We start from the raw sequence: 10,376 nt of genomic DNA, 5'->3' as shown, positions 1-10,376 counted from the left end.
TATTTTTTCTTTTTAAAAAAAAAACGAAAACCATCATAGCTTAGGAATTTGAAATAAACACTAACATTATGTATAGTTTATATATAATTTATGCTCTCCACTCCCCTCGGATAGAAAGTGCTGATTCTGTGTGCCTATTGAAAAACATGACTATGGATATTTTCGGAGAGATTTGTTTGCATTCGAAAGGGACTAATTAGTATTTCGAAAAGATTCATTTAAAACCTATCCTAAGAACTGGACTTGATGTAATGTTAAGATAGTTCACTCCAAAATTTCCGTTTTACAATAAACTGAAATTTGCAAACCTTTTTATGACATAAGAAATTAAAAAATATTTTTTTTTTCAAATGTTCGACTTTACTCTACTTAGATTTACAAAATCTAATAGTAGTGTCAGTTTCATAAATTATTAAATACCTTAATAATTTTAGTTTATTTAGAATTTATCCCTTGCTCATCATGCACAATTGTGGCTTCCTTGGAACGAAAATTATGCTAAATATAAAGCTTCCAGCCATGATTGTGAAACAAACAAAAAAACATTCAACTTAGTCTCTTCCTTACGTCCCCTCTCGCGTTTAATGCTAACAGAATTGTTTTAATTAGAAAACTTAAATAGAAACAAAATCTAATTGGAAGAGCAAGGTATCAATTCCGGTACCTCTCGAATGCTAAGCAAGCGCTGTATCACTTTAACCCCCCCCCCCCCAACCGTCCGACACCATCCTATTTTCAAGAAGTTGTGTAAGAAGATGACAGTAAGTTACTGAATATAATTACCGTAATGACAAATAAAGAATGCATCTGATATTAGAATGAAATACTGTATTGTCAATTCATTTTAGGAAAAAGTAGTTCAGATTCTGGAGAAAACGATACAAGCTTATAGCAAACCTTCCTCAAATGCAAATTACATGCTTAAATCCAATGAGGAATGGTTCAAGGTTCCTGAAAAGATTTTCTCTAGGATCCACATATTCAAGAAAGAACCTCATTGGTAATATATTTTTTTATTCTCATGTGGGATATTGATTTGTTTTTAAATTGACTTTTATTCACATTTATTAGAGAATCATCAATAACATGAAACACGAATACTGACTTTGATACAAGAAATTTCTCAGAATGCTAACATTTTAATATTAATATTTTAATATTTTAATTTTGAATAGTATTTTCATTGCAAAAGCAGTTTTAATCCTATTTCGGTCTACTAATCCAATTAGAGAATAAACGGATAGAACGAGACATTGAAAACTGAAATACTGCCATAATTATCGACGACCCAGTGTTCATAAAAAGGTAACCTATTTTCTAAGAATATTCTTTAAAGTTCTCTTCAATCCTTATGGCTATGTTTGCATTCTACGGGCGAATGTATTCATGACCATTGAAATAAATAAACTCAATAACACACAAAATTCTTATTACTGAAACTTGTTTCAGAAATGATTTCCACCATCATTCATATCCTGCTTTTCTGGATTCCCGTGTTTCCTGTCGCGTAATAATCATCTGTGTTACATTCTGCTACCATATAGTTTAAATTTTCTATAGCATTTTATATCGAGTATTGTCCGCACACCGTTTGTAGGTCTCTGCTTAGCGTGTTGCCAAGAATAGTCGATTCATGCTGAAAGGGAGAAAGAAATGAAGGACGTCCGAATTGGTCGCCAACACGCGAAATCACGTGCTTTATAGGAATATTTTCCAACTGTTATACAAGCAACACAGCTAACTACAATACTCATAAAAGATAAGTTAATTTTCCGACCTGTAATAATAAACAACTCAGCTCACAATACGGACTGATTACCTATTATCGGAATGGATTCTCCTTTTTCTGACATGATCAGAAGTGTCGAAGGATCTGTAATCGGTGGGCGAACTATATATAGTATTAGTATAACTACTGATTCCCAGTTATATAATTGCCAGACCAATAAAAGAATTTCGAGCAAAAAAATTCGACCAAAAAAGATAATTAATCAAAATAAAATTAAAATACAAAAAGAACTAAATATATCGTATTATTTCTTATATATTTCGTGACGGTTATATTTTTCTTTACTAAGTGCTGTCGGAAAAGATTAAGAAAGGTTTGTTTTGAAATCATTGCATGGATTTAATACAAACTATACGATTTACGTTATGATAAATTGAGAAAGACTTAAACATTTTTATCCACCTGTAATATGGAATTCATTAAATAACAATAAAAAACCCGAGTTACCAAAGTGCACTAATGAACATATATAGTCCTTGTACAAGCAGACAGTGTGATTGAACTAAAATTACAGAAATGACCGATTGGAGGCGCTGGATATCGAGCCCCGTACCTCTCGCATGCAAAACGAGAGCTCTACCATTTGAGCTATGCCCCCGATGAAGAAACACAACCCCTATGAAAATTTCTTAGCACAAACTATGAATAAGAAATACTATTAAACAAAGATATTTGCTTTCTTCATCTGCAGACGAATATAACTTCTATTAAGGCAATATCTTATAGAGGAATATCTCTCAGTATTATTCACTTGGATTTAACCTATCCTTAACAAAAATCACAAACAATTGTTTAGTATCTTTAATCCATAAACAAAGAAGCAAACTACAGATACATGCTCAGGGAAGCTGTAGTACATTATTATCGTAGATAAGAGAATTCTTCAAAGATGAATAATTATTAAAGATGCGAAGGAATTTTATAAGGCAATGTTTTAATCTTTTTTCCCAAGTAAGCAAACAGAAAAGTAAGTCAATTTTGCGCCTACACGTAGTGAGGCAATTCGTGGTAACGGTGGAGTAAGCTCCGATCACTTTCCTTAGTATTTTCCCCCAATGCAAAGCACATCCCCTTGGGGAGATGTATGATGCTATGCATTAAAGGCAACGGCCACTGACCAGACAAGTTTCGACCTTTATTGAAGTCTCGTCAGTGGGAGCCAGATCTAAAAATGCCAACGTTGAATAATGCAGAGCTTATAAATTTTACTTAAATAAGTTGCCACAAGGTGCTTTGACCTTATTAAATAAAAATCTCAGGATGAAAGTAAGATGTAGAAAGTTTTTTACCTTGGGTAAAACACTTTCTACATGAATAAATTTTCTACCAAGAAAATTTATAAGCTACGTTTTAATCATTTTTTCCCAAGTAAGGAAACAGACAAGTAAGTCAAGTTTGCGCCTGCACGTGGTGAAAGTCGGAGGCAACTCGTGGTAAAGATGTGTAAGCCCCGATCACTTTCCTTAGCATTGTTCCCTAATGCAAAGCACATCCCCTTGCGAATATGTATGATGCTATGCATTAAAGGCAAAGGCCACTACCCAGACCGGTTTCCACCTTTACTGAGGTGTCGTCAGTAGGAGCCAGGACTAAATCCAAGCTTATAAAATTGCTTGGCCTCTTTAACATAGTATATAACCAAGGTAAAAAACTTTCTATATGTATGATTATTGTTTATAATCTTAACTCCTTTTCCTTTATTTTATTTATTAATGGAGCAATACTTTTTATTACTTGAATAATGAATAAACTACTCTTTTTGTCCGATATGCCAACATATTTCTTATTTCGTTTATACGTTAATAAGCAGGAAAGACCAAAGTATACGAACTCGCGATATTGGATGCCTGGCAAATAACAGATCAGTTAGGAGGGAAATAATCCATAGGAAGTCAGTAGTATTGTTAACATAAACATATCGTGCAATTGTAGTATGGCCTGTTCAACCCATGAATAGAGATGAATAATTTAATGATGTTGATAAATTTGATGAACAGAAGATACAGAGAAAATTATTGGTAATGGTTATATTTATTGTAATGAGCTTACGAATGATATTTGAAGAAATAACTCTTAATGAATTTGTTATAACTCTTAATGGATCTGTTTGATTAAATAGCAAACAAAATTTTGCTTGCTATTTTTAAAGTAAACGAGAATATTTCAATAATTAGTTATTCGATTTTTTTTTTTTTTTTTTGTTAAGAACATGTGAAAGGCTAAGAATATTTTTCTGAACGACATGCCTCTATAAGATGCTCATTTATCACTCGGTTTGATACAAAGTTCTGCTAGTCCTGACGTACGAAACAGGATCTTCATTTTTACGTTATTCCTTATTTACTAGTGTTTCTGATGACATCTTTTATTGGTATAATGTGTCTGTAATTGGGGACGTAGCTCAAATGGTAGAGCTTAACATACGTGAACTACAGGGATCGATACTCCGCGTCTCCATTGTTTCGTGTTTATTATCATAACTGATGAAATTTCAGCACTTACAAGCACTACGTTTTTTGTTTCATTCACCTAGTAACTTTGATTATTTATTCCTTTATAACGCAATTGGTTTTTGAATACTTTTACTACCACAGAAAGCAGAACTTACACATGAAGTTACATTAAAGTGAAGGTTATCTCTTACTCTGTACTGATCACGATTAGTATTCTATTTAAATAGTAAATAATACAACCAGTTATTTTAAAATTTTATTTGATATATTTAGTTTTATTTCACGCTCTTATATTTATACCATTTTCGCTTTCAGCTCATTTTTATCGCGTAAATTTGATTTTGCTCTCTTTCTTCCTTTAACGGTATCAAGTTAAAAATTTAATCCATTTAAAACGTTTTTCTCGTCATTCGGATTCTTATATTCATATATTTATCATTATTCTTATTTTTATTTCATATCCTGAAACATTCCTATTTTTCTAAGATAATTTCTATGCATTTGAAAGATTTAAGTAGTGATTGATATTCTAAACATTCCGCCTATCATTTATGCGCGTACTTTTTATGACCACTAATGCTTACGTCATTTTATTTTATTTTTTCATTTAAAATTAATAATGGATTTGGATTCGAAAAAAAAACATTTGAAAATGTTATCCCGCATCTATCGCATTCCCTTAGAAACTATAACAACGTGTAATGTTTCTCGTTCTTTCTTTGACTTTGGGTGAGATGTCACCGTTATGTAGATTTCACTCATATCCGAGCCATTATTGAAAAGGTATTGAAGCTAATACGTCAATTTGTCTAAAACTGTACAACCACTTATTCGTTTATTAATTGATTAATTGCAATCATCGGGAGATGATTGCAATTAAAATGAGCTACGAGTATTATATCATGAAGATATTTTTACTGAACGGTTATACTGCAAAACACAATAACAGAATTCTGTTCCATAAATTAAAAGAATGAAAATGCTCACCCTGTTCTGTCGTTATAGGTGTTTCTACATAGCGTTTCATACCGCATCGATCTTTTGAAGTATGGTTAACAAATCAAATTTGAACTTGTCGATATTCCAAATAGATTAATTGTTCGAAGAGCTATAAGCACAAGCCAAATCCATAAGCCACGTGCAGTGGCTTTGTCTCAAATTGATTGGTGTACTAGAACATTATGATAAGATCAAACAACAGTGATAACGACCTCTATTTGATCTCCATTTTATCGTTTACGTATTATTAGTGATTCAGAATTGTATTTCAGAAAGTATTGCAGCTCCAAGTTGATGCAGAGTGAAGTTCGAATATAATATATTCCACCACAACCAGGACTGAGAAAGAGCAAACAAAACAATAGATAAAATAAAGAAAGGAAAGAAACAAATACAGTATACATATGGAATTGTTATTTAAAATTTGATTTTCGCTGTATCTCGTACAGTTTGCTTAAAAATTAGGTTTTTCACTTTTCTCCTGATGCCACAATATGTACACATAATTACTGACAAGCTCTTTGATATACTACAGCTTTATCTCTCTCTATCTTATAAAAGTTGAGTATTTTACCGATTCTGTGTGTGTGTGTGTGTGTGTGAGAGGGGGAGAGAGAGAGAGAGAGAGAGAGAGAGAGAGAGAGAGAGAGAGAGAGAGAGAGAGAGAGAGAGAGAGAGAGGTTATTTGGATGGGTCTTTAACGATTCTTTGTAAACATTACATCGTCCATTTGGATTGTCACATCGATTATAGTCAGTAGTCATGCTCAATCGGCTAACTACCATGAAAGTCAAAGCAGAAAGAAAGCCGACCTCCGTTGCAATAAAAGTACAGTTTCAGCATTCTCTGCAAGTCGGAAGGAATGGGAAAGAAGTAGTAAACAATATATATGCTATGCTTGGCCGTTAATTCAAGTTCCTTGGTTATTGATGTTTTAATTTTTTTAAGGGACGAAATAAGCAAATTTTATTCGTCCTACCAAAAAGAATTACAAAGATAATTATTAAAATAAGTTTCTTAATAACTAAAAACAGCGAAGAGTTTGATAAAATTATAATCAACGCACATACCTAGTGTCAGGAATTATAAATAAATATTTCTTTGAAGAAATACCCTGTAGCGAATTTATATGTTTTATTTTTTATTTCATTTATATTCTTTAGTAATCGGCGAATAAATTAGCACGAAATAATTATTCGATTTATTTGACATTCATTGGCGTGGAAATCAGATTACTCCACATACGGAGGAATCGTCATCTTTGAGATCTTGTTTTAATTAAATACACAACCAAATATGACCTTATATTTAACATAAATTAAAATTTTTATATTAGTCATATCTAACTTTGGCCTTTGATTGAAGAGCGGGATAACTCCATTATCCAATAAGCCTTGCTATTTTTGTTGTTACTGGTTTTAATTAGGAGGGACATGAAACAAAATTTCATGAAGATTCTCAATGAAAACGGAAATATTTTGATGCATCTGTCGAAGAGAATACTGCATTGATAGCGCAATTTATGAAAATTATTGCTCTCTTAATAAATAAAATAACTCAAATGAACATGAAATAACAAAAATAATCAGCGATGCCTATTATGAAGAATTATAAGACTGCGCTTTTCTAAAAAATTAGCTCCAGCGTATCCAATTTAAGGACTTATTTCTAAAATTCTTACTGAAGAACAAGATTTTCTCCTTTTTGAATAAAAACCTGCTTTTCTCCATGTGAATACAATGTTAGTGAATAGTTGTTCGGTGTTTGCTGAGGATAGGTTATAACCGAGTAGAGTATATTGGTGTCTAAGATGTTCACTTGATTCAAAGTTACAATTTCCTACATAATTGGGGAAAAGAAAAATCTTTATTTCATATTATTCCTTACTCTGAAATTTTGTAAGATTCTTTTTTCTTCAGTGAGGTTAACTATTGTAGGCGGGGGTGTAGCTCAAATGGTAGAGCGCTCGCTTTGCATGCGAGAAGTACCGGGATCGATACCCGGCACCTCCATTCATTTCATTTTTATCCTAATTAAAATAGCTACATTTAGCGGTAGCTTTTCTCTTTTAATTTTCAAATCACAGAAACTCGGATTTTATTGCAGTTTAATTAATTCTCATATTACAGGCATGCAATTAAATGTTAAAAGGCGGTATAATTCAATTAATCGTAATGTGGACACCAAAGGTGTGTTTTAAAGCCATTCAATCATATTGAAAAGTTTCTATGCAAAGCATTCATGTGTCGTTCTAAGTATTAACACTCTGAATTAAATTTAATTCCAATATCAACCCCCCCCCCCCACAGAAATACATTATACGAGGGGATTTGGAAAGTTCTGATAAACACCAAGAACAATAATGATATTAAAGCAAGTGATATAACCACAAGAAAGAGCATACGAGGATATACTCGTAAGAATATAAGAACCTAAGTTACCTTCATAGCTCTGCTACTACTATGTTATTTCTTGTTGTTATATCAGTTGCTTTAATATAATTTTTGTTTTAGTTGTTTATCTGAACTTTCCAGACTGGTATTCTTAATGACGACCTTACTTGAATTTGGGCATCGTGCAACAAATTTTCGTGGGATCCCTCACAAACCTTACACCCTAGAATTCAAGCCTATCGCTTGCATTTTAGGAAGTATTGCTAGTAATCCTTTATAGTTTCCTAAACCAGCTGATAACGACTCCTATCATAAATTGTCAACTACATCAATATTGTAGTATTAAATGCTTCACTCATTATTAAGCACGATCATTACCTTCCTGTCATTTAGTAATAAATGCAGTTAAGAAACGAAAGTCTCTGTGGGAATGTATCTCAAATGTAGAGCGCTTGCTAAGAGAGATACCGGGATCGATCCCCGGCGCCTGCATTTGCATTGTTAGTTTTATTTATTTTTAACCCATTTTTCTCTCTCATCTTATCCCTCCTCCAACTCAGATAGTAGAGGTAAAGAAGGTGTCAGTCAGCACTGCAGCGGTAGTTGTTTATATTTAGTACCGTTTACGTTAACAAAATTCCTCAATTTTGCAAGAAGAGTGGAGTAGAAGGATAAATAACATATAAATACTTAAGGTTTTATGAATTTCAAGAACTAATAGTCCCATTAAGTTTTGCAAATTTTAACAGTTAGGTATAAAACAAATTTAGAAAGTTGATAACTTTTCTTGTATGTTGCCATGCGAAGTTAACAAACTGCAGTTTATCGTAAATCTAATTACATGGCTTAGGCTGTAAGATATTTCATGTTCAGCTCTTCAATAATCACTGTGTAGATTCAAATTAAGATTGTCTTATAATATAAAAAAATTAATAATGCTTAATCATATTTTAGAATGTAAAAAAAAAACGTCGATCAAGCACGAGCCAATAATATTAAAATAATACAGTATATTAAATAATCATCCCATGAAACGGTCTTTGGTTATAATAAATATAAATATATTTATTAAAGGTTTCGTCGTGTTGAAATTAAACTTCGTTAACTACAGTTGTAGTAAAAATATATTTCGTTTATTAGTCGTTTTTACTAGTATGCAGAATTAGATTATGCACGAGTCAGTTTTCGCACTATGGACTGCTGACGCCTTTAGGGTGGTAGACTAAAAAATTGAATCAAAACTGATATAAACATTTAGAACAGAAGTAATGAAGCATAGCATCTTGTTAGACCATCATGTGCATTTGTGGGGTAGAACTGCCTTACATTAGCAGTAAGAAATGTTAAATATGACAATATTGAATAGGAGATTAATAATGCTGTAAACATAATCATTTAGTGCTGCCATAGTAGCTTCAACACCTCTTTAGGGTACATATAAGGAAATTGATGATGATGTATTGAAAGCAGACCACCACCACGGTTGTTTGGCAAGGTCAATAATCTCTTTCTACCGTTATGGTCTGGAGGTCGTTATTAAAGAAGTTGAACTGCAGCATTAAGAGAAGATAGCAGGAGAATGTTGCAGGAGAATATGTTGGAGAAGTTGATGAGAGAGAGAGAGAGAGAGAGATGTGAATAATTATTTCAAGACGTTATATAAGATGACATCTTGGCTTCAGCAGAGGGAAACACTTGAGCGAAAAATCACAATAATTGTACATAAACTCTCTAGACTTGCAAGGATGACAGAATACGAGATGAAATGATCCGACATTTGAACAAACGGGCTGAATTTTTTTTATCGGAATCGAAATGCCTATTGCTGTTTATAACATGACAATCAAGAAGGGGGGTATGGTAATAATGAAATGCTCACGATGGGAAACGCCCTGATTGGTGCCAAACAATATACGATAATTTTTATATTTTTTTTCCTCAGTTGATTTCTGCTCAGAATATGCTAGACTTTTAGAGATATCAGACAAAGAGATAGAAATATCTTGTAGTTTTTGATCAATATGGACTAAATTTAGGAAGCGAAAAGTCTTAATGTTTGCATAAAATATCTCACAGAGAGAAAGCGGTGAAATGCTTGATTTCATTTCTAGAAGTGCCTGTATGAAACATCAATTTTTAAAGCTTTCCTCCACTGATCTGTATAGGGGATTGTTACAATAACGCGTATGGGGAAGAAATTATTTACTAAACGATTAGTTTGTAAAATTAAGCTTCCGTATTTAGTGTAATTCAATAATGTAAGAGTTCGTTTAGAAAAGGAATATGAACAATCCATATTCTATGAAGAAAGCACGAGTTTCACATTTCATCGCATGAAAATAAAAGGACGGAGGCGCCGGGTATCGATCCCGGTACCTCTCGCATGCTAAGCGAGCGCTCTACCATTTGAGCTACGCCCCCGACCACAGACATATTTTTCCAAAACAAGAATTTTAGTTTTAAGCTGTTAATAAGGAATAACATAAAACAAAGGTATTTGCTTTATCAATGTTACTTTTCTACTGTTTATTCGTGTTACTCTTTACATGTTACGCCCTACATGCTACTTGAAGCTTTAGTTCTACCTTAGCAAAAGCGAATAAAGTAGAAAAAGCCATTCAGTTTAATTTATTCACTAAAAATGAAAAATTCCAGTTATGAAGCCACATTACACAATTTATTTCTTCAAAGAAATATAATTCATCATGCTAAATATGCATGGTGTGTTGATTATAATCTTAT

General features: G+C 32.6%; 2 non-coding genes across 2 annotated transcripts; one reads left to right on the top strand and one right to left on the bottom strand.

Moving 5' to 3' along the window:
• Window positions 1-7,180: 7,180 nt before the first annotated feature.
• Window positions 7,181-7,253, top strand: TRNAA-UGC (transfer RNA alanine (anticodon UGC)). The gene has a single exon. It is a non-coding gene; the product is annotated as a tRNA-Ala (tRNA).
• A 2,729-nt stretch (window positions 7,254-9,982) lies between these two features.
• TRNAA-AGC (transfer RNA alanine (anticodon AGC)) lies at window positions 9,983-10,055 on the bottom strand. The gene has a single exon. It is a non-coding gene; the product is annotated as a tRNA-Ala (tRNA).
• Window positions 10,056-10,376: the final 321 nt, after the last annotated feature.

The sequence above is a fragment of the Typopeltis vanoorti genome, chromosome 3, assembly GCF_054136105.1.
Source record: "Typopeltis vanoorti isolate ZY-2024b chromosome 3, IOZ_Tvanoo_1.0, whole genome shotgun sequence".
NCBI lineage: Eukaryota > Metazoa > Arthropoda > Arachnida > Uropygi > Thelyphonidae > Typopeltis > Typopeltis vanoorti.
This window is presented reverse-complemented; position numbering and strand designations above follow the sequence as displayed.